The following is a 24,577-nucleotide window of genomic DNA, read 5'->3' as shown; positions in this document are numbered from 1 at the left end:
TATTTATAATTCAGTCATTTTTGGAAATTCAATAACACGTAGACTACAGAGTAATTCAATTTAAATTAAAAAAAAATACACGAATGAAAGACAATATTAATTAATATTCACCTTCGGGAATATATTCCTCCGCATCAGGCTCATCCAAGCAATTTCGATTCCCCCAGGCTGAAGACTAAGATAAAAGGAATGAAACTCTTTGGGAATTATATTTTTGGTGCACAGCCCCTTGAGATCGTTGTACTTTAAAGACGAAATGGTAAGCTGTTGCTTAAATTTAGAGCCCTTGCCTCCCCATCTCCCGTCTCTGGAATGGTTTAATCGGATAAATCTGCAGATAAATTTATATTGGTTTTTATTTCGCTTTCTAGAACAATTTCGTGATTATCTGGATATTCCGGACCGCAATCTGTCGAAATTCAATTTACTTAGTCATATACGAGCCACCGTGGTGCAATGGTTAGCATGCCCGCCTTGCATACACAAGGTCGTGGGTTCGATTCCTGCTACCGAACACCAAAAAGTTTTTCAGCGGTGGATTATCCCAACTCAGTAATGCTGGTGACATTTCTGAGGGTTTCAAAGCTTCTCTAAGTGGTTTCACTGCAATGTGGAACGCCGTTCGGACTCGGCTATAAAAAGGAGGCCCCTTATCATTGAGCTTAACATGGAATCGGACAGCACTCAGTGATAAGAGAGAAGTTCGCCAATGTGGTATCGCAATGGACTGAATAGTCTAAGTGAGTCTGATACATCGGTCTGCCACATAACCTAACCTAGTCATATACGAGACACATCGTCATCATTTGATTATCAATTCTCACCATGATTTGATAGATCCATTATTTTCATGTAATATCTCTTCCTGTCTAAAGAATCCATTCTCCAAAGAGGTGACAATAATAGTGTAAAATAATTGTATGCTATTTTTTATGTCAAATTTGAACAAACAGACAAATTTGTTTGACATATAAAATTGTGTATAAGTGCAATACGAACTGGCTTCAAATAATAATTTGTCAAAAAATAGTGTATATCAATATACACAATTTTTTCATTTTATTTGTCTGTGCGAATGGATTGTTTTGAATAATAAAAATTGTGTATACTTTTTATACACTATTTTTCTTCGAAATTATGTTCAGAGGGACAACTATATAAAACACAATACCTGCATTTAGGCAATTATTAATGAAAATATTCTAACGAGAAATTATACACTATTTTTTCAATTGACATTTTGACCAACTTTGTGGAAGTACAATTTTACCAAATTTTGACCAGATCTAGAATCGATTATGTAGATTCTTATTCTGCAATAAAAAAATAATGGTGTATATTCGTATACGCTATTGTTTTATTGAGGGGGCGAAATATGGGAAACATTTAAATCTGAACCAATTTTGAGACAACTTTGCAAAAGTGTATTTATGATTTATAGGTCGATATATGTGTATTAGAGTAATAGGAAAATTTGAGTCATTTTTACAAGTTTTCGACTTAGCAGTGGCGATTTTACAAGCAAAATGTGGGTATTTTGGTCATTTTGACCTAAATCGGAAAAACATATATATGGAAGCTATATCGAAATCTGATGCGATTTCAATAAAATTCCACATGCATAGTTACTATGTTAATTCTACTCCCTCTGCAAAATTTCACGTAAATAAGAGTAAAACTTTTGCCTCTGGTCATATTACTCCAAATCGAGCGAATGATATATATGGGAGCGACCAGGTTGGCTGATAAGTCCCCGGTCTAACAAAGAAAAACACATTTTTTTGTCAAAATTTGTTCTTATTATTCAACATAGTTCCCTTCAAGAGCGATACAACGATTATAACGACCTTCCAATTTTTTGATACCATTTTGGTAGTACTACTTCGGTTTTGCCTCAAAATAGGCCTCAGTTTCGTCGATCATTGCAGCCAAATTTTTTCCCTGCTAGCATCCTTTTGAGGTCTGAGAACAAGAAAAAGTCGCTGGGAGCCAGATCTGGAGAATATGGTGGGTGGGGAAGCAATTCGAAGCCCAATTCATGGATTTTTGCCATCGTTCTCAATGACATGTGGCACGGTGCGTTGTCTTGGTGGAACAACACTTTTTTCTTCTTCATATGGGGCCGTTTTGCCGCGATTTCGATCTTCAAATGCTCCAATAACGCCATATAATAGTCACTGTTGATGGTTTTTCCCTTCTCAAGATAATCGATAAAAATTATTCCATGCGCATCCCAAAAAACTGAGGCCATTACTTTGCCAGCGGACTTTTGAGTCTTTCCACGCTTCGGAGACGGTTCACCGGTCGCTGTCCACTCAGCCGACTGTCGATTGGACTCAGGAGTGTAGTGATGGAGCCATGTTTCATCCATTGTCACATATCGACGGAAAAACTCGGGTGTATTACGAGTTCAAAGCTGCAAACACCGCTCAGAATCATCAATACGTTGTTGTTTTTGGTCAAATGTGAGCTCGCGCGGCACCCATTTCGCACAGAGCTTCCGCATATCCAAATATTGACACGTTCCTTTGATATCTTTAAGGCCTCTGATATCTCGATCGACTTCATTTTACGGTCATTCAAAATCATTTTGTGGATTTTTTTGATGTTTTCGTCGGTAACCACCTCTTTCGGGCGTCCACTGCGTTCACCGTCCTCCGTGCTCATTTCACCACGCTTGAATTTTGCATACCAATCAATTATTGTTGATTTCCCTGGGGCAGAGTCCGGAAACTCATTATCAAGCCAAGTTTCTGCTTCCACCGTATTTTTCCACTTCAGAAAACAGTATTTTATCAAAACACGAAATTCCCTTTTTTCCATTTTTTTCACAATAACTAAAGTTGCTTCACAAAAGACGTTCTATCTCACAAACTAATTGACTTACAGACGTCAAATTTTGACAGGAATCATTTGAAGGTTGGTACTATATAAAAATAATATGCATTTAATACTAGCGACGCCATCTATGTGTCAGACCGGGGACTTATCAGCCAACCTGTTATATCTAAATCTGAACCGATTTCAATAAAATTTACCACACTTGACTACACTACTAATTGTATTCCTAGTACAACTTTCAAGCAAATTAGGATAAAACACTGGCTTTTGAGGCCATATAAGTCCAAATCGGACGAGATATATATGAGAGCTATATCTAAATCGGAACTGATTTTAATCAAATTTGGCACACTTAACTATACTATTAAATGCACTCCTTGTGCAAAATTGAAGCAAATCAGGACAAAACTCTGGCTTTTGAGGCCATATAAGTGCAAATCGGACGAAAGATATATATGGGAACTATATCTAAATCTGAACCGATTTTGCTGATATTTGTCATATTTTACGAGATCCGCAAACCATTTGTTTGCGAAATTTTAAGAAAATAAGTTGATAAATACGTCAATTATGATAAATATATATGACAGCTATATCTAAATCTGAACCGATTTTTTTTTTCAAAATCAATAGCGATTGTCTTTGAGCCAAATTAAAACTTTGTGCCAAATTTTAGGACGATCGGACTTAAACTGTGACCTGTACTTTGTACACAAAATTACATATACAGACAGACAGACAGACGGACATCGCTAAATCGACTCATAATTTAATTCTAAGACGATCGGTATACTAAACGATGGGTCTCAGACTTTTCCTTCTTGGCGTTACATACAAATGCACAAACTTATTATACCCTATACCACAGTAGTGGTGAAGGGTATAATAAATTTACCTTAGACTATTTAATACATAAAATTGTAAGATTTCACTTGTTTTTAAACAGCTGATGACAGTGTTGTATATGTTTGGAGATGTTCTGGATATTTTTGGAGATGTTCACGGCTCAATGCATCCAGTACTAAAAAAACAGCCATAATATAATCTTTCCATGTAATAGTTATGAAAAAACTGTAAATTATTTCAGAATTTGTTAATTTTTCAATATTGTCTGCAGAACTTAAACAAAAATCTTCCCATACCGGGAATCGAACCCGGGCCTTCTGGGTGAAAGCCAGATATCCTAGCCACTAGACCATATGGGATAACGATTGCCAAACGACAAAAAAAATCTACCAAAATTTTAAGAAAATTGTACCAAGTAATGCTAAAATTAAACCAAAAATCGACCAAGCTAAAAAAATACTCATTTTGAAGTTTTTGACGAAAATCGTTTTTTGTTTTATATAAAAATTCAAAAATTTTAAAATTTTGCCACATTTGCTTCAAAAGTAAAATTACACAGCAAAGAAAGTCAATCTACCAATTATGGGAAGTGACGCACATAAGTATTGGCACACCAAACAATTTTGTTTCAAAACCACGTGTTAAAAGTGATATGAAGTTGTTTTTTTTTTTTTTTTTTTTTAATTAAAAGCTATTTTAATTTGGATTGTAACTGTATTAAGAATCTAGATAATTTTTTGTTGTAGAAAAATGTTTGTTCTTTCAGTTATAAATTAGTTTTTTTGAAAATAGCATCAAACAATCTAGACACTGAAAGGATTAATTTTTTGTTTTATTTGTACCTTTATTTCCCCATTCTTCCATCAAGACTGTACCAAATTTCATCAAAATCAGTTAATAATAGTGGCTTGAATACTGCGAAAAACAAATATATGGTCATTCGGACGGACACTAAGGGCTAAACCGGCTCAGGAGGTGGTTCTGAGTCGATCGGTATATATTTTATGAAGCTTAAAATCAATATTTCTGGTAGGCACATTTTTTCTTAGATACACTGACCACTATGTGGTTTAGGGTACTGAAATTAATCAAAAATAGATGCTATAGAAGAGGAACTGAAGCAGCCCTTCTTTGATGGGGAATATTTTAGAAAATCTACAAAACCGCCAAAAATTCTACCTATGAAACCTTACTTTCCGATTTATCAACTTCAGTAGAAATCGGTCTACTTGGCCTTGAAGCTGGCATTACAAAACATCGTATTTGTTCAATTAGTGACTCATCACCATACAAATAAGTACCTATTACGGGCACATAATTAATTTTGCTAATATTTTGTATACATTCGTTCAAAATAGTAACCACAATTTTAAAATGTACAATTTTAAAATGATAGATATAAATTATATCAATTTAAGTCACTTATGAATATTTAATGGCGTGAAAAATTGATAACTACAAAAAAGTAATTTTCACGTCATAACATTCAAACAAAACAAGTAAGGAAAGTCTAAAGTCGGGCGGGGCCGACTATATCACTGCACCACTTTGTAGATCTAAATTTTCGATACCATATCACATCCGTCAAATGTGTTGGGGGCTATATATAAAGGTTTGTCCCAAATACATACATTTAAATATCACTCGATCTGGACAGAATTTGATAGACTTCTATAAAATCTATAGACTCAAAATTTAAGTCGGCTAATGCACTAGGGTGGTACACAATGGTAGTAAAAAAATATGGGAAACATTTAAATCTGAAGCAATTTTAAGGAAACTTCCCAAAACTTTATTTATGATTTATCGCTCGATATATATGTATTAGAAGTTTAGGAAAATTAGAGTAATTTTTACAACTTTTCGACTAAGCAGTGGCGATTTTACAAGGAAAATGTTGGTATTTTGACCATTTTTGTCGAAATCAGAAAAACATATATATGGGAGCTATATCTAAATCTGAACCGATTTCAACCAAATTTGGCACGCATAGCTATAATGCTAATTTTACTCCCTGTGCAAAATTTCAACTAAATCGGAGCAAAAAATTGGCCTCTGTGGTCATATGAGTGTAAATCGGCCGAAAGCTATATATTGGAGCTATATCTAAATCTGAACCGATTTCAACCAAATTTGGCACGCATAGCTACAATGCTAATTCTACTCCCTGTGCAAAATTTCAACCAAATTGGGGTAAAACTCTGGCTTCTGGGACCGTATTAGTCCATATCGGGCGAAAGATATATATGGGAGCTATATCTAAATCTGAACCGATTTCAATAAAATTTGAAACACTTGACTATAGTAATAATTGTTCTCCTTGTGCAAAATTTTAGTAAAACTCTGGCTTCTGGGGCCATATAAGTCCATATCGGGCGAAATATATATATGGGAGCTATATCTAAATCTGAACCGATTTCTTCCAAAAGCAATAGGGATCTATTCTGAGCCAAAACACATACTTGTGCCAAATTTGAAGTCGATTGGACTAAAACTGCGACCTAGACTTTGATTACAAAAATGTGTTCACGGACAGACGGACATCGCTATATCGACTCAAGAGCCCACCCTGAGCATTTTTGCCAAAGACACCATGTGTCTATCTCGTCTCCTTCTGGGTGTTGCAAAAATATGCACTAACTTATAATACCCTGTTCCACAGTGTGGCGCAGGGTATAAATATTCATCGCTGAAGCAAAACAAAACTTTCAAGTTATTCAATTCAAGTTGATGACATAAAGTCGAATAATCGAGATTTTTTCGCCAACGACCATACCACGCTGAGTACATCGGTTCTCGTCCGATCACCAAAATTAATATATATTTTAATTAATATATATTTGTATGCGTACATTGGTAATAACACTATACCTGGTCATTTGTAGCTTTTTGTATATAAAACAATGCCGCTAGTTGATTATATGAAGTCAAATAGTCGAGCAGCTTTCGCCAACGACCATACCACGCTGAGTACATCGGTTCTCGTCCGATCACCGAAATTAAGCAGCGTCGGGCGCGGTTAGTACTTAGATGGCGGACCGCTTGGGAACACCGCGTGTTGTTGGCATTGTCCAACTTTTTATATCAATTTCTATCGTTTGGCTGGCTACTTCATTGTAATCTAATTTTCTTATATTTTTATACAATAGTTGTAAACAAGAACCAAGTACATTTTCTCATTTGTTGGTTTTTTATAAAAGTGGAAATGGATGTCTTTTACATAGAAATTTTCAAAAGAATAGTATGGAATGACATTTGAATCAATTCATTAGCATTTAAGACTTGAAAAATTAAAGAATTACACATTATTTCTAGTTTTATTATCGGCTTCAATTTTTTTTCACAGGTTTACCATTTAAAAAGTCCATAACGACATCATCGTTGAAGCAAAAACAATGGAAAAACAATACAACCTCTTCATGATATGAAGTCAAATAGTCGAGCAGCTTTCGCCAACGACCATACCACGCTGAGTACATCGGTTCTCGTCCGATCACCGAAATTAAGCAGCGTCGGGCGCGGTTAGTACTTAGATGGCGGACCGCTTGGGAACACCGCGTGTTGTTGGCATTGTCCAACTTTTTATATCAATTTCTATCGTTTGGCTGGCTACTTCATTGTAATCTAATTTTCTTATATTTTTATACAATAGTTGTAAACAAGAACCAAGTACATTTTCTCATTTGTTGGTTTTTTATAAAAGTGGAAATGGATGTCTTTTACATAGAAATTTTCAAAAGAATAGTATGGAATGACATTTGAATCAATTCATTAGCATTTAAGACTTGAAAAATTAAAGAATTACACATTATTTCTAGTTTTATTATCGGCTTCAATTTTTTTTCACAGGTTTACCATTTAAAAAGTCCATAACGACGTCATCGTTGAAGCAAAAACAATGGAAAAACAATACAACCTCTTCATGATATGAAGTCAAATAGTCGAGCTCCTTTCGCCAACGACCATACCACGCTGAGTACATCGGTTCTCGTCCGATCACCGAAATTAAGCAGCGTCGGGCGCGGTTAGTACTTAGATGGCGGACCGCTTGGGAACACCGCGTGTTGTTGGTATTGTCCAACTTTTTATATCAATTTCTATCGTTTGGCTGGCTACTTCATTGTAATCTAATTTTCTTATATTTTTATACAATAGTTGTAAACAAGAACCAAGTACATTTTCTCATTTGGTGGTTTTTTATAAAAGTGGAAATGGATGTACTTTTACATAGAAATTTTCAAAAGAATAGTATGGAATGACATTTGAATCAATTCATTAGCATTTAAGACTTGAAAAATTAAAGAATTACACATTATTTCTAGTTTTATTATTGGCTTCATTTTTTTTTTTCACAGGTTTACCATTTAAAAAGTCCATAACGACATCACATCGTTGAAGCAAAAACAATGGAAAAACAATACAACCTCTTCATGATATGAAGTCAAATAGTCGAGCTTCTTTCGCCAACGACCATACCACGCTGAGTACATCGGTTCTCGTCCGATCACCGAAATTAAGCAGCGTCGGGCGCGGTTAGTACTTAGATGGGGGACCGCTTGGGAACACCGCGTGTTGTTGGCATCGTTCAACTTTTTTTATATTCATTTCTATCGTTTCTCCACTACTACGAAGGCTTTATTACTCTTAAAAGAAAATATTTGATTTTAATATTGCTTATAATTTTATACACACGTTTTAAATAACAACTATACCTGGTCATTTGTAGCTTTTTGAAAAAAGTAAAAGTAAAGGATGTACTTTTGCATAGAAATTTTTATTAATAATTATTATGGAATGACATTTTGAATGAACCCATTAGTTTTCAAGGTTTGAAATATTCGGAAATTACATTATGGGCATTGTCATTTATTTCTTAGACATATGTTTAACATTTCCAAACAGGTATTTAACTTAAACATTATCGTTGGAACAGAAACACTACTTCATTCAATTGTATATAAAAGAATGCTGCTAGTTGATAATATGAAGCGGAATAGTCGAGCTTCTTTCGCCAACGACCATACCACGCTGAGTACATCGGTTCTCGTCCGGTCACCGAAATTAAGCAGCGTCGGGCGCGGTTAGTACTTAGATGGTGGACCGCTTTGGAACACCGCGTGTGGTTGGCATAGTTAAACTTTTTATATATATTTCTATCGTTTCGCTATACTTTGAAGGCTTTATTCTTCAAAGTACATTTTTGATTTTAATATTGCTTATATTTGTATGCGTACATTGGAAATAACACTATACCTGGTCATTTGTAGTTTTTATACCCTTCACCACTACTGTGGTACAGGGTATAATAAGTTTGTGCATTTGTATGTAACGCCAAGAAATAATAGTCATCGACCCATCTTTTAGTATACCGATCGGCTTAGAATTAAATTCTGAGCCGATTTAGCGATGTCCGTCTGTCTGTATATGTAATTTTGTGCACAAAGTACAGCTCGCAATTTAAGTCCGATCGTCCTCAATTTTGGTATGGGGTCTTTCTTCGGGTTAAAGACAATCGCTATTGATTTTGGAAAAAATCGGTTCAGATTTAGATATAGCTGCCATATATATTTATCACCGATTTGATCATAATTCACGTATTTATGAACCGATCTTCTTCAAATTTTGTACATCTGAATGTTTTGTCGGTCACGTAAAACCTGCAAAACAACAGCTAAATCGGTTCAGATTTAGATATAGCTCCCATATATATCTTTCTTCCGATTTGCACTTATATGGCTTCAAAAGCCAGAATTTTACCCTGATTTGCTTCAAATTTTGCACAAGGAGTACGTTTAATAATATTGTTAGCTGTGCCAAATTCGGTTAAAATCGGTTCAGATTTAGATATAGCTCCCATATATATCTTTCGTCCGATTTGCACTTATATGGCTTCAAAAACCAGAATTTTGACCTGATTTGATTCAAAATTTGCACAAAGTGTACGTTTTATAATATGGTTAACTGTGCCAAATTTTATAAAATTATACTTATGAAACCTTATTTTCCGATTTATCAACTTCAGTAGAAATCGGTCCACTTGGCCTTGAAGCTGGCATTACAAGACATCGTATTTGTTCAATTAGTGACTCATCACCATATAAATAAGTACCTATTACGGGCACATAATTAATTTTGCTAATATTTTGTATACATTCGTTCAAAATAGTAACCACAATTTTAAAATGTTTCATAGCTTCTTGGAGAACATTAAATTAGATAGATATAAATTATATCAATTTAAGTCACTTATGAATATTTAATGGCGTGAAAAATTGATAACTACAAAAAAGTAATTTTCACGTCATAACATTCAAACAAAACAAGTAAGGAAAGTCTAAAGTCGGGCGGGGCCGACTATATCACTGCACCACTTTGTAGATCTAAATTTTCGATACAATATCACATCCGTCAAATGTGTTGGGGGCTATATATAAAGGTTTGTCCCAAATACATACATTTAAATATCACTCGATCTGGACAGAATTTGATAGACTTCTATAAAATCTATAGACTCAAAATTTAAGTCGGCTAATGCACTAGGGTGGAACACAATGTTAGTAAAAAAATATGGGAAACATTTAAATCTGAAGCAATTTTAAGGAAACTTCCCAAAACTTTATTTATGATTTATCGCTCGATATATATGTATTAGAAGTTTAGGAAAATTAGAGTAATTTTTACAACTTTTCGACTAAGCAGTGGCGATTTTACAAGGAAAATGTTGGTATTTTGACCATGTTTGTCGAAATCAGAAACACATATATATGGGAGCTATATCTAAATCTGAACCGATTTCAATCAAATTTGGCACGCATAGCAACAATGCTAATTCTACTCCCTGTGCAAAATTTCAACTAAATCGGAGTTAAAAATTGGCCTCTGTTGTCATATGAGTGTAAATCGGCCGAAAGCTATATATGGGAGATATATATAAATCTGAACCGATTTCAACCAAATTTGGCACGCATAGCTACAATGCTAATTTTACTCCCTGTGCAAAATTTCAACTAAATCGGAGCAAAAAATTGGCCTCTGTAGTCATATGAGTGTAAATCGTCCGAAAGCTATATATTGGAGCTATATCTAAATCTGAACCGATTTCAACCAAATTTGGCACGCATAGCTACAATACTAATTCTACTCCCTGTGCAAAATTTCAACCAAATTGGGGTAAAACTCTGGATTCTGGGACCGTATTAGTCCATATCGGGCGAAAGATATATATGGGAGCTATATCTAAATCTGAACCGATTTCAATAAAAATTGGCACACTTGACTATAGTAACAATTGTTCTCCTTGTGCAAAATTTCAACCAAATTGGGGTAAAACTCTGGCTTCTGGGACCGTATTAGTCCATATCGGGCGAAAGATATATATGGGAGCAATATCTAAATCTGAACCGATTTCTTCCAAAAGCAATAGGGATCTATTCTGAGCCAAAACACATACTTGTGCCAAATTTGAAGTCGATTGGACTAAAACTGCGACCTAGACTTTGATTACAAAAATGTGTTCACGGACAGACGGACATCGCTATATCGACTCAAGAGCCCACCCTGAGCATTTTTGCCAAAGACACCATGTGTCTATCTCGTCTCCTTCTGGGTGTTGCAAAAATATGCACTAACTTATAATACCCTGTTCCACAGTGTGGCACAGGGTATAAATATTCATCGCTGAAGCAAAACAAAACTTTCAAGTTATTCAATTCTACCTATTCCATGCCGCCAGTTGATGACATCAAGTCGAATAATCGAGATTTTTTCGCCAGCGACCATACCACGCTGAGTACATCGGTTCTCGTCCGATCACCAAAATTAATATATATTTTAATTAATATATATTTGTATGCGTACATTGGTAATAACACTATACCTGGTCATTTGTAGCTTTTTGTATATAAAACAATGCCGCTAGTTGATTATATGAAGTCAAATAGTCGAGCAGCTTCCGCCAACGACCATACCACGCTGAGTACATCGGTTCTCGTCCGATCACCGAAATTAAGCAGCGTCGGGCGCGGTTAGTACTTAGATGGGGGACCGCTTGGGAACACCGCGTGTTGTTGGCATTGTCCAACTTTTTATATCAATTTCTATCGTTTGGCTGGCTACTTCATTGTAATCTAATTTTCTTATATTTTTATACAATAGTTGTAAACAAGAACCAAGTACATTTTCTCATTTGGTGGTTTTTTATAAAAGTGGAAATGGATGTACTTTTACATAGAAATTTTCAAAAGAATAGTATGGAATGACATTTGAATCAATTCATTAGCATTTAAGACTTGAAAAATTAAAGAATTACACATTATTTCTAGTTTTATTATCGGCTTCATTTTTTTTTTTACAGGTTTACCATTTAAAAAGTCCATAACGACATCATCGTTGAAGCAAAAACAATGGAAAAACAATACAACCTCTTCATGATATGAAGTCAAATAGTCGAGCTTCTTTCGCCAACGACCATACCACGCTGAGTACATCGGTTCTCGTCCGATCACCGAAATTAAGCAGCGTCGGGCGCGGTTAGTACTTAGATGGGGGACCGCTTGGGAACACCGCGTGTTGTTGGCATCGTTCAACTTTTTTTATATTCATTTCTATCGTTTCTCCACTACTACGAAGGCTTTATTACTCTTAAAAGAAAATATTTGATTTTAATATTGCTTATAATTTTATGCACACGTTTTAAATAACAACTATACCTGGTCATTTGTAGCTTTTTGAAAAAAGTAAAAGTAAAGGATGTACTTTTGCATAGAAATTTTTATTAATAATTATTATGGAATGACATTTTGAATGAACCCATTAGTTTTCAAGGTTTGAAATATTCGGGAATTACATTATGGGCATTGTCATTTGTTTCTTAGACATATGTTTAACATTTCCAAACAGGTATTTAACTTAAACATTATCGTTGGAACAGAAACACTACTTCATTCAATTGTATATAAAAGAATGCTGCTAGTTGATTATATGAAGCGGAATAGTCGAGCTTCTTTCGCCAACGACCATACCACGCTGAGTACATCGGTTCGCGTCCGATCACCGAAATTAAGCAGCGTCGGGCGCGGTTAGTACTTAGATGGTGGACCGCTTTGGAACACCGCGTGTGGTTGGCATCGTTAAACTTTTTATATATATTTCTATCGTTTCGCTATACTTTGAAGGCTTTACTCTTCAAAGTACATTTTTGATTTTAATATTGCTTATATTTGTATGCGTACATTGGAAATAACACTATACCTGGTCATTTGTAGTTTTTATACCCTTCACCACTACTGTGGTACAGGGTATAATAAGTTTGTGCATTTGTATGTAACGCCAAGAAATAATAGTCATAGACCCATCTTTTAGTATACCGATCGGCTTAGAATTAAATTCTGAGCCGATTTAGCGATGTCCGTCTGTCTGTATATGTAATTTTGTGCACAAAGTACAGCTCGCAATTTAAGTCCGATCGTCCTCAATTTTGGTATGGGATCTTTCTTCGGGTTAAAGACAATCGCTATTGATTTTGGAAAAAATCGGTTCAGATTTAGATATAGCTGCCATATACATTTATCACCGATTTGATCATAATTCACGTATTTATGAACCGATCTTCTTCAAATTTTGTACATCTGAATGTTTTGTCGCTCACGTAAAACCTGCAAAACATCAGCTAAATCGGTTCCGCTTTAGATATAGCTCCCATATAAATCTTTCGTCCGATTTGCACTTATATGGCTTCAAAAGCCAGAATTTTACCCTGATTTGCTTCTAATTTAGCACAAGGAGTACATTTAACAATATTGTTAACTGTGCCAAATTCGGTTAAAATCGATTCAGATTTAGATATAGCTCCCATATATATATCTTTCGTCCGATTTGCTCTTATATGGCTTCAAAAGCCAGAATTTTGCCCTGATTGATTCAAAATTTGCACAAAGTGTACGTTTTATAATATGGTTAACTGTGCCAAATTTTATAAAATTATACTTATGAAACCTTATTTTCCGATTTATCAACTTCAGTAGAAATCGGTCCACTTGGCCTTGAAGCTGGCATTACAAGACATCGTATTTGTTCAATTAGTGACTCATCACCATATAAATAAGTACCTATTACGGGCACATAATTAATTTTGCTAATATTTTGTATACATTCGTTCAAAATAGTAACCACAATTTTAAAATGTTTCATAGCTTCTTGGAGAACATTAAATTAGATAGATATAAATTATATCAATTTAAGTCACTTATGAATATTTAATGGCGTGAAAAATTGATAACTACAAAAAAGTAATTTTCACGTCATAACATTCAAACAAAACAAGTAAGGAAAGTCTAAAGTCGGGCGGGGCCGACTATATCACTGCACCACTTTGTAGATCTAAATTTTCGATACAATATCACATCCGTCAAATGTGTTGGGGGCTATATATAAAGGTTTGTCCCAAATACATACATTTAAATATCACTCGATCTGGACAGAATTTGATAGACTTCTATAAAATCTATAGACTCAAAATTTAAGTCGGCTAATGCACTAGGGTGGAACACAATGTTAGTAAAAAAATATGGGAAACATTTAAATCTGAAGCAATTTTAAGGAAACTTCCCAAAACTTTATTTATGATTTATCGCTCGATATATATGTATTAGAAGTTTAGGAAAATTAGAGTAATTTTTACAACTTTTCGACTAAGCAGTGGCGATTTTACAAGGAAAATGTTGGTATTTTGACCATGTTTGTCGAAATCAGAAACACATATATATGGGAGCAATATCTAAATCTGAACCGATTTCAATCAAATTTGGCACGCATAGCAACAATGCTAATTCTACTCCCTGTGCAAAATTTCAACTAAATCGGAGTTAAAAATTGGCCTCTGTTGTCATATGAGTGTAAATCGGCCGAAAGCTATATATGGGAGATATATATAAATCTGAACCGATTTCAACCAAATTTGGCACGCATAGCTACAATGCTAATTTTACTCCCTGTGCAAAATTTCAACTAAATCGGAGCAAAAAATTGGCCTCTGTAGTCATATGAGTGTAAATCGGCCGAAAGCTATATATTGGAGCTATATCTAAATCTGAACCGATTTCAACCAAATTTGGCACGCATAGCTACAATACTAATTCTACTCCCTGTGCAAAATTTCAACCAAATTGGGGTAAAACTCTGGCTTCTGGGACCGTATTAGTCCATATCGGGCGAAAGATATATATGGGAGCTATATCTAAATCTGAACCGATTTCAATAAAAATTGGCACACTTGACTATAGTAACAATTGTTCTCCTTGTGCAAAATTTCAACCAAATTGGGGTAAAACTCTGGCTTCTGGGACCGTATTAGTCCATATCGGGCGAAAGATATATATGGGAGCTATATCTAAATCTGAACCGATTTCTTCCAAAAGCAATAGGGATCTATTCTGAGCCAAAACACATACTTGTGCCAAATTTGAAGTCGATTGGACTAAAACTGCGACCTAGACTTTGATTACAAAAATGTGTTCACGGACAGACGGACATCGCTATATCGACTCAAGAGCCCACCCTGAGCATTTTTGCCAAAGACACCATGTGTCTATCTCGTCTCCTTCTGGGTGTTGCAAAAATATGCACTAACTTATAATACCCTGTTCCACAGTGTGGCACAGGGTATAAATATTCATCGCTGAAGCAAAACAAAATTTTCAAGTTATTCAATTCTACCTATTCCATGCCGCCAGTTGATGACATCAAGTCGAATAATCGAGATTTTTTCGCCAGCGACCATACCACGCTGAGTACATCGGTTCTCGTCCGATCACCAAAATTAATATATATTTTAATTAATATATATTTGTATGCGTACATTGGTAATAACACTATACCTGGTCATTTGTAGCTTTTTGTATATAAAACAATGCCGCTAGTTGATTATATGAAGTCAAATAGTCGAGCAGCTTCCGCCAACGACCATACCACGCTGAGTACATCGGTTCTCGTCCGATCACCGAAATTAAGCAGCGTCGGGCGCGGTTAGTACTTAGATGGGGGACCGCTTGGGAACACCGCGTGTTGTTGGCATTGTCCAACTTTTTATATCAATTTCTATCGTTTGGCTGGCTACTTCATTGTAATCTAATTTTCTTATATTTTTATACAATAGTTGTAAACAAGAACCAAGTACATTTTCTCATTTGGTGGTTTTTTATAAAAGTGGAAATGGATGTACTTTTACATAGAAATTTTCAAAAGAATAGTATGGAATGACATTTGAATCAATTCATTAGCATTTAAGACTTGAAAAATTAAAGAATTACACATTATTTCTAGTTTTATTATCGGCTTCATTTTTTTTTTACAGGTTTACCATTTAAAAAGTCCATAACGACATCATCGTTGAAGCAAAAACAATGGAAAAACAATACAACCTCTTCATGATATGAAGTCAAATAGTCGAGCTTCTTTCGCCAACGACCATACCACGCTGAGTACATCGGTTCTCGTCCGATCACCGAAATTAAGCAGCGTCGGGCGCGGTTAGTACTTAGATGGGGGACCGCTTGGGAACACCGCGTGTTGTTGGCATCGTTCAACTTTTTTTATATTCATTTCTATCGTTTCTCCACTACTACGAAGGCTTTATTACTCTTAAAAGAAAATATTTGATTTTAATATTGCTTATAATTTTATGCACACGTTTTAAATAACAACTATACCTGGTCATTTGTAGCTTTTTGAAAAAAGTAAAAGTAAAGGATGTACTTTTGCATAGAAATTTTTATTAATAATTATTATGGAATGACATTTTGAATGAACCCATTAGTTTTCAAGGTTTGAAATATTCGGAAATTACATTATGGGCATTGTCATTTGTTTCTTAGACATATGTTTAACATTTCCAAACAGGTATTTAACTTAAACATTATCGTTGGAACAGAAACACTACTTCATTCAATTGTATATAAAAGAATGCTGCTAGTTGATTATATGAAGCGGAATAGTCGAGCTTCTTTCGCCAACGACCATACCACGCTGAGTACATCGGTTCGCGTCCGATCACCGAAATTAAGCAGCGTCGGGCGCGGTTAGTACTTAGATGGTGGACCGCTTTGGAACACCGCGTGTGGTTGGCATCGTTAAACTTTTTATATATATTTCTATCGTTTCGCTATACTTTGAAGGCTTTACTCTTCAAAGTACATTTTTGATTTTAATATTGCTTATATTTGTATGCGTACATTGGAAATAACACTATACCTGGTCATTTGTAGTTTTTATACCCTTCACCACTACTGTGGTACAGGGTATAATAAGTTTGTGCATTTGTATGTAACGCCAAGAAATAATAGTCATAGACCCATCTTTTAGTATACCGATCGGCTTAGAATTAAATTCTGAGCCGATTTAGCGATGTCCGTCTGTCTGTATATGTAATTTTGTGCACAAAGTACAGCTCGCAATTTAAGTCCGATCGTCCTCAATTTTGGTATGGGATCTTTCTTCGGGTTAAAGACAATCGCTATTGATTTTGGAAAAAATCGGTTCAGATTTAGATATAGCTGCCATATACATTTATCACCGATTTGATCATAATTCACGTATTTATGAACCGATCTTCTTCAAATTTTGTACATCTGAATGTTTTGTCGCTCACGTAAAACCTGCAAAACATCAGCTAAATCGGTTCCGCTTTAGATATAGCTCCCATATAAATCTTTCGTCCGATTTGCACTTATATGGCTTCAAAAGCCAGAATTTTACCCTGATTTGCTTCTAATTTAGCACAAGGAGTACATTTAACAATATTGTTAACTGTGCCAAATTCGGTTAAAATCGATTCAGATTTAGATATAGCTCCCATATATATCTTTCGTCCGATTTGCTCTTATATGGCTTCAAAAGCCAGAATTTTGCCCTGATTGATTCAAAATTTGCACAAAGTGTACGTTTTATAATATGGTTTACTGTGCCAAATTTTATAAAATTATACTTATGAAACCTTATTTTCCGATTTATCAACTTCAGTAGAAATCGGTCCACTTGGCCTTGAAGCTGGCATTACAAGACATCGTATTTGTTCAATTAGTGACTCATCACCATATAAATAAGTACCTATTACGGGCACATAATTAATTTTGCTAATATTTTGTATACATTCGTTCAAAATAGTAACCACAATTTTAAAATGTTTCATAGCTTCTTGGAGAACATTAAATTAGATAGATATAAATTATATCAATTTAAGTCACTTATGAATATTTAATGGCGTGAAAAATTGATAACTACAAAAAAGTAATTTTCACGTCATAACATTCAAACAAAACAAGTAAGGAAAGTCTAAAGTCGGGCGGGGCCGACTATATCACTGCACCACTTTGTAGATCTAAATTTTCGATACAATATCACATCCGTCAAATGTGTTGGGGGCTATATATAAAGGTTTGTCCCAAATACATACATTTAAATATCACTCGATCTGGACAGAATTTGATAGACTTCTATAAAATCTATAGACTCAAAATTTAAGTCGGCTAATGCACTAGGGTGGAACACAATGTTAGTAAAAAAATATGGGAAACATTTAAATCTGAAGCAATTTTAAGGAAACTTCCCAAAACTTTATTTATGATTTATCGCTCGATATATATGTATTAGAAGTTTAGGAAAATTAGAGTAATTTTTACAACTTTTCGACTAAGCAGTGGCGATTTTACAAGGAAAATGTTGGTATTTTGACCATGTTTGTCGAAATCAGAAACACATATATATGGGAGCAATATCTAAATCTGAACCGATTTCAATCAAATTTGGCACGCATAGCAACAATGCTAATTCTACTCCCTGTGCAAAATTTCAACTAAATCGGAGTTAAAAATTGGCCTCTGTTGTCATATGAGTGTAAATCGGCCGAAAGCTATATATGGGAGATATATATAAATCTGAACCGATTTCAACCAAATTTGGCACGCATAGCTACAATGCTAATTTTACTCCCTGTGCAAAATTTCAACTAAATCGGAGCAAAAAATTGGCCTCTGTAGTCATATGAGTGTAAATCGGCCGAAAGCTATATATTGGAGCTATATCTAAATCTGAACCGATTTCAACCAAATTTGGCACGCATAGCTACAATACTAATTCTACTCCCTGTGCAAAATTTCAACCAAATTGGGGTAAAACTCTGACTTCTGGGACCGTATTAGTCCATATCGGGCGAAAGATATATATGGGAGCTATATCTAAATCTGAACCGATTTCAATAAAAATTGGCACACTTGACTATAGTAACAATTGTTCTCCTTGTGCAAAATTTCAACCAAATTGGGGTAAAACTCTGGCTTCTGGGACCGTATTAGTCCATATCGGGCGAAAGATATATATGGGAGCTATATCTAAATCTGAACCGATTTCTTCCAAAAGCAATAGGGATCTATTCTGAGCCAAAACACATACTTGTGCCAAATTTGAAGTCGATTGGACTAAAACTGCGACCTAGACTTTGATTACAAAAATGTGTTCACGGACAGACGGACATCGCTATATCGACTCAAGAGCCCACCCTGAGCATTTTTGCCAAAGACACCATGTGTCTATCTCGTCTCCTTCTGGGTGTTGCAAAAATATGCACTAACTTATAATACCCTGTTCCACAGTGTGGCACAGGGTATAAATATTCATCGCTGAAGCAAAACAAAACTTTCAAGTTATTCAATTCTACCTATTCCATGCCGCCAGTTGATGACATCAAGTCGAATAATCGAGATTTTTTCGCCAGCGACCATACCACGCTGAGTACATCGGTTCTCGTCCGATCACCAAAATTAATATATATTTTAATTAATATATATTTGTATGCGTACATTGGTAATAACACTATACCTGGTCATTTGTAGCTTTTTGTATATAAAACAATGCCGCTAGTTGATTATATGAAGTCAAATAGTCGAGCAGCTTCCGCCAACGACCATACCACGCTGAGTACATCGGTTCTCGTCCGATCACCGAAATTAAGCAGCGTCGGGCGCGGTTAGTACTTAGATGGGGGACCGCTTGGGAACACCGCGTGTTGTTGGCATTGTCCAACTTTTTATATCAATTTCTATCGTTTGGCTGGCTACTTCATTGTAATCTAATTTTCTTATATTTTTATACAATAGTTGTAAACAAGAACCAAGTACATTTTCTCATTTGGTGGTTTTTTATAAAAGTGGAAATGGATGTACTTTTACATAGAAATTTTCAAAAGAATAGTATGGAATGACATTTGAATCAATTCATTAGCATTTAAGACTTGAAAAATTAAAGAATTACACATTATTTCTAGTTTTATTATCGGCTTCATTTTTTTTTTACAGGTTTACCATTTAAAAAGTCCATAACGACATCATCGTTGAAGCAAAAACAATGGAAAAACAATACAACCTCTTCATGATATGAAGTCAAATAGTCGAGCTTCTTTCGCCAACGACCATACCACGCTGAGTACATCGGTTCTCGTCCGATCACCGAAATTAAGCAGCGTCGGGCGCGGTTAGTACTTAGATGGGGGACCGCTTGGGAACACCGCGTGTTGTTGGCATCGTTCAACTTTTTTTATATTCATTTCTATCGTTTCTCCACTACTACGAAGGCTTTATTACTCTTAAAAGAAAATATTTGATTTTAATATTGCTTATAATTTTATGCACACGTTTTAAATAACAACTATACCTGGTCATTTGTAGCTTTTTGAAAAAAGTAAAAGTAAAGGATGTACTTTTGCATAGAAATTTTTATTAATAATTATTATGGAATGACATTTTGAATGAACCCATTAGTTTTCAAGGTTTGAAATATTCGGAAATTACATTATGGGCATTGTCATTTGTTTCTTAGACATATGTTTAACATTTCCAAACAGGTATTTAACTTAAACATTATCGTTGGAACAGAAACACTACTTCATTCAATTGTATATAAAAGAATGCTGCTAGTTGATTATATGAAGCGGAATAGTCGAGCTTCTTTCGCCAACGACCATACCACGCTGAGTACATCGGTTCGCGTCCGATCACCGAAATTAAGCAGCGTCGGGCGCGGTTAGTACTTAGATGGTGGACCGCTTTGGAACACCGCGTGTGGTTGGCATCGTTAAACTTTTTATATATATTTCTATCGTTTCGCTATACTTTGAAGGCTTTACTCTTCAAAGTACATTTTTGATTTTAATATTGCTTATATTTGTATGCGTACATTGGAAATAACACTATACCTGGTCATTTGTAGTTTTTATACCCTTCACCACTACTGTGGTACAGGGTATAATAAGTTTGTGCATTTGTATGTAACGCCAAGAAATAATAGTCATAGACCCATCTTTTAGTATACCGATCGGCTTAGAATTAAATTCTGAGCCGATTTAGCGATGTCCGTCTGTCTGTATATGTAATTTTGTGCACAAAGTACAGCTCGCAATTTAAGTCCGATCGTCCTCAATTTTGGTATGGGATCTTTCTTCGGGTTAAAGACAATCGCTATTGATTTTGGAAAAAATCGGTTCAGATTTAGATATAGCTGCCATATACATTTATCACCGATTTGATCATAATTCACGTATTTATGAACCGATCTTCTTCAAATTTTGTACATCTGAATGTTTTGTCGCTCACGTAAAACCTGCAAAACATCAGCTAAATCGGTTCCGCTTTAGATATAGCTCCCATATAAATCTTTCGTCCGATTTGCACTTATATGGCTTCAAAAGCCAGAATTTTACCCTGATTTGCTTCTAATTTAGCACAAGGAGTACATTTAACAATATTGTTAACTGTGCCAAATTCGGTTAAAATCGATTCAGATTTAGATATAGCTCCCATATATATCTTTCGTCCGATTTGCTCTTATATGGCTTCAAAAGCCAGAATTTTGCCCTGATTGATTCAAAATTTGCACAAAGTGTACGTTTAATAATATGGTTAACTGTGCCAAATTTGGTTGAAATCGGTTCAGATTTAGATATAGCTCCCATATATACCTTTGGTCCGATTTGCACTTATATGCCCTCTAAAGCCAGAATTTTACCCTGATTTGCTTCAAATTTTCCAAAAGGAGTGCGTTTAATAGTATGGTTAACTGTGCCAAATTTGTTTGAACTCGGTTCAGATTTAAATATAGCTCCCATATATATTTCGTCCGATTTGCACAAAAGCCAGAGTTGAATCTTGATTTGCTTCAAATTTTGTATATATACGTCAGAGTTGCGTAGAATATTTCATATTTTAGACCCATTTTCAATGGGAGTTTCCTTCAGTTGACTCGATAGTTTCCACAGAGAATATATTTAATATGCTTTTTGATCTAATTGGTTCAGATTTCGTAGTCATATTTCACACTGTAATACCACACTTTCCACAAAACGGTCGAGTTTTACCACATATAATGCCGAGATTTAACCAAAATCCTTGTAAAAGCGCCACTGTAGCAAAAATTTTAAACATTACTTAAATTTTCCTTTATCTCGAATACGTATTTCTCGCTCGATAAATCGTAATTATTATTTCGTACAATTGCATTAAAATTGCTCTAGCTTTATATTTCCCATATTTTGTAACTAAAATTGTGTTTCATCCCAGGGTGTCAGCCGATTTAAATTTTAATTCTAGAGATTTTATAGAAGTACAAAAAATTGTCTCCATATTGTATATAAATTATATAAATATTTCTAATAAAAGCCTTCATAATAACTCCCAACAAATTTGAAATGGTAACACAAATTTTTGGTCTACATAGTGGTGAAGGGTATAATATAGTCGGCCCCGCCCGACTTTAGACTTTACTTACTTGTTTGTATATAAAACAATGCCGCTAGTTGATTATATAAAGTCAAACAGTCGAGCAGCTTTCTATTGATGAATATGAAGACAAATTGTCGAACGTCTTTCGCCAACGACCATACCACGCTGAGTACATCGGTTCTCGTCCGATCACCGAAATTAAGCAGCGTATGGCGCGGTTAGTACTTAGATGGTGGACCGCTTGGGAACACCGCGTGTTGTTGGCATCGTGTAACTTTTTAATTTTTAGCATATTGCCAACACTCGCAATCGTTAGCGAGTGGTGGCAGATTATGTTAATCTAATTATTATTTAAAAATTTGTACACATTTGTTGTACATAGCAGCAAAAATGACCAGTCACTTGTTAATTTAGGGAAATAGATGTGTTCTGTGTAAAGCACGATATCGATGTAATACCATTTTAATGATATTACTCTAGGATTACAATTTAGGGGGTACTGTCTCGTTGTATTAGAAATACTATTGAATTAATAAATAAATAAACATGATTGGGGCATTTGCTCTAATATCTGGAAATAAACAAATCGAACAATATATCAAAAATCTACTATAAAAAAACAACAACAACAACAAACGTAATTGTTCAATTGTGTATATAAAACATTGTTATTAAAGGATTTTTCAATGCATATTAGATAAGAAATATTATTACATAAAAAAAATCTTCCCATACCGGGAATCGAACCCGGGCCTTCTGGGTGAAAGCCAGATATCCTAGCCACTAGACCATATGGGATATGACTGGTGGAGGCAAATTATTCATCAAAACATTCCATGACAAAAATAAAGTTGAATATTCGAATACCATTCCCATGATACACATACCTAACCCACCACTTTTTCTATAGTATATTTCACAATAACAAAACAAAAAACATACCTTTGAAAGAGTGTATTGTCATTCTATAGCACAGTTAATTAACACACTGCATGTGGTGGTTGATGCCATTCAATGCTACGCTAGCACAGTGATGCCAATTTGGTGCTTTTAGCACCAAATCTAGTGCTTTTTAATTTCCAAAAAAACACCAAATTGCCTTTTTGGTGCCTTTTCAGAAAAAGCAATAAGTTGGTTCTATTTGGTGTTTCCATTCAGTGAATTATACTGCCAAATATAGAATTATACGACGTTCTCAACAAGCATGTTTTGGGGTTTGAAATGTTTTCCCTTTATAAGCATTTCAAAACGAGTCGTTTTGGCCATATAAGAAATCAAGTCCAAAACACAAATTTTCCTCAAAAACACGTCAATTTTAGAATGTGAAGCCACCTAATTTGGAATATACCTCTAATAACATACCTTTTTCAAAATATATGTCAAAATATTGAAATAGTTTTTATAGAAAAAAAGGAATAAACAAAGGCTTTGAAGAACATGGATATGTGAAAATAAATTAAAAAAAAAATTTCCCTTTGCGCTCGCGGTAATTATTTGAAGATACATTGCATATATGTGAATTTCGAGTAAATGTGAATTTCTAGTTTCTATGGTAGCTGTCAAACTAAAACATCTCAAAACAATTGAGGAAAACGAGTCAGTGGGAGGAATATAGCATTAGATTGTTATGAATGTAATATTGATTCTGCTATAAATCAATAATATTATTTAGGTATTCTTTTGAAAAGTATTGCGACGAGTGTAAAATTTCTGAGCTTCATAAAAAATTTCTTTAAAAACGTGTGTATTAAAAACACAAAAGCAGTTATAATTGAAATAAGTAATAGACTCCCTGCAAGTATTATGAAACTACTCAATTTCCATACTTAAAGTCGACAAATTTATGTTGTCCTCTGAGAAACATAAGTTGAAATTTGTCAAAGAATTCTTCACTGAAATTCATTACTGATCAAAATGAAAGGAATGAAAGTGTAATAAGCATTAGAAATATAAAGTTGTGTACAACGTACAGGTTGATTTTTAATAAAGGTTCATAATTTTAAAATTGCTTCAAATCAATACCTATCTGACTATGTAATATATTTTTTAAGTTATAAATATTCATATATTATCCATATATATATTTTTTTTTTGCTGACTGAATTTTAACCGGCTTGATATTTTTTTGT

The 24,577-nt window shown here is 34.7% G+C and overlaps 11 non-coding genes and 6 pseudogenes across 11 annotated transcripts; 15 read left to right on the top strand and 2 right to left on the bottom strand.

The window, feature by feature from the left end:
* Nucleotides 1-3,974: 3,974 nt before the first annotated feature.
* On the bottom strand, nt 3,975-4,046 carry TRNAE-UUC (transfer RNA glutamic acid (anticodon UUC)). Its single transcript has one exon. It is a non-coding gene; the product is annotated as a tRNA-Glu (tRNA).
* A 2,589-nt stretch (nt 4,047-6,635) lies between these two features.
* LOC142242094 (5S ribosomal RNA) lies at nt 6,636-6,754 on the top strand. Its single transcript, XR_012723981.1, has one exon. It is a non-coding gene; the product is annotated as a 5S ribosomal RNA (ribosomal RNA).
* Nucleotides 6,755-7,138: 384 nt separating this feature from the next.
* Nucleotides 7,139-7,257, top strand: LOC142242092 (5S ribosomal RNA). The gene has a single exon (XR_012723978.1). It is a non-coding gene; the product is annotated as a 5S ribosomal RNA (ribosomal RNA).
* A 384-nt stretch (nt 7,258-7,641) lies between these two features.
* Nucleotides 7,642-7,760, top strand: LOC142242100 (5S ribosomal RNA; annotated as a pseudogene).
* A 389-nt stretch (nt 7,761-8,149) lies between these two features.
* Nucleotides 8,150-8,268, top strand: LOC142242069 (5S ribosomal RNA). Its single transcript, XR_012723957.1, has one exon. It is a non-coding gene; the product is annotated as a 5S ribosomal RNA (ribosomal RNA).
* Nucleotides 8,269-8,697: 429 nt separating this feature from the next.
* LOC142242124 (5S ribosomal RNA) lies at nt 8,698-8,816 on the top strand (annotated as a pseudogene).
* Nucleotides 8,817-11,640: 2,824 nt separating this feature from the next.
* On the top strand, nt 11,641-11,759 carry LOC142242057 (5S ribosomal RNA). Its single transcript, XR_012723945.1, has one exon. It is a non-coding gene; the product is annotated as a 5S ribosomal RNA (ribosomal RNA).
* Nucleotides 11,760-12,145: 386 nt separating this feature from the next.
* On the top strand, nt 12,146-12,264 carry LOC142242046 (5S ribosomal RNA). Its single transcript, XR_012723934.1, has one exon. It is a non-coding gene; the product is annotated as a 5S ribosomal RNA (ribosomal RNA).
* Nucleotides 12,265-12,693: 429 nt separating this feature from the next.
* LOC142242123 (5S ribosomal RNA) lies at nt 12,694-12,812 on the top strand (annotated as a pseudogene).
* A 2,825-nt stretch (nt 12,813-15,637) lies between these two features.
* LOC142242246 (5S ribosomal RNA) lies at nt 15,638-15,756 on the top strand. The gene has a single exon (XR_012724084.1). It is a non-coding gene; the product is annotated as a 5S ribosomal RNA (ribosomal RNA).
* Nucleotides 15,757-16,141: 385 nt separating this feature from the next.
* LOC142242234 (5S ribosomal RNA) lies at nt 16,142-16,260 on the top strand. Its single transcript, XR_012724073.1, has one exon. It is a non-coding gene; the product is annotated as a 5S ribosomal RNA (ribosomal RNA).
* Nucleotides 16,261-16,689: 429 nt separating this feature from the next.
* LOC142242122 (5S ribosomal RNA) lies at nt 16,690-16,808 on the top strand (annotated as a pseudogene).
* Nucleotides 16,809-19,631: 2,823 nt separating this feature from the next.
* On the top strand, nt 19,632-19,750 carry LOC142242222 (5S ribosomal RNA). The gene has a single exon (XR_012724062.1). It is a non-coding gene; the product is annotated as a 5S ribosomal RNA (ribosomal RNA).
* A 385-nt stretch (nt 19,751-20,135) lies between these two features.
* On the top strand, nt 20,136-20,254 carry LOC142242158 (5S ribosomal RNA). Its single transcript, XR_012724014.1, has one exon. It is a non-coding gene; the product is annotated as a 5S ribosomal RNA (ribosomal RNA).
* Nucleotides 20,255-20,683: 429 nt separating this feature from the next.
* Nucleotides 20,684-20,802, top strand: LOC142242121 (5S ribosomal RNA; annotated as a pseudogene).
* A 1,793-nt stretch (nt 20,803-22,595) lies between these two features.
* LOC142242104 (5S ribosomal RNA) lies at nt 22,596-22,714 on the top strand (annotated as a pseudogene).
* Nucleotides 22,715-23,174: 460 nt separating this feature from the next.
* Nucleotides 23,175-23,246, bottom strand: TRNAE-UUC (transfer RNA glutamic acid (anticodon UUC)). Its single transcript has one exon. It is a non-coding gene; the product is annotated as a tRNA-Glu (tRNA).
* Nucleotides 23,247-24,577: the final 1,331 nt, after the last annotated feature.

This window comes from Haematobia irritans, chromosome 5 (assembly GCF_050003625.1).
Source record: "Haematobia irritans isolate KBUSLIRL chromosome 5, ASM5000362v1, whole genome shotgun sequence".
In the NCBI taxonomy this organism is placed as follows: domain Eukaryota; kingdom Metazoa; phylum Arthropoda; class Insecta; order Diptera; family Muscidae; genus Haematobia; species Haematobia irritans.
This window is presented reverse-complemented; position numbering and strand designations above follow the sequence as displayed.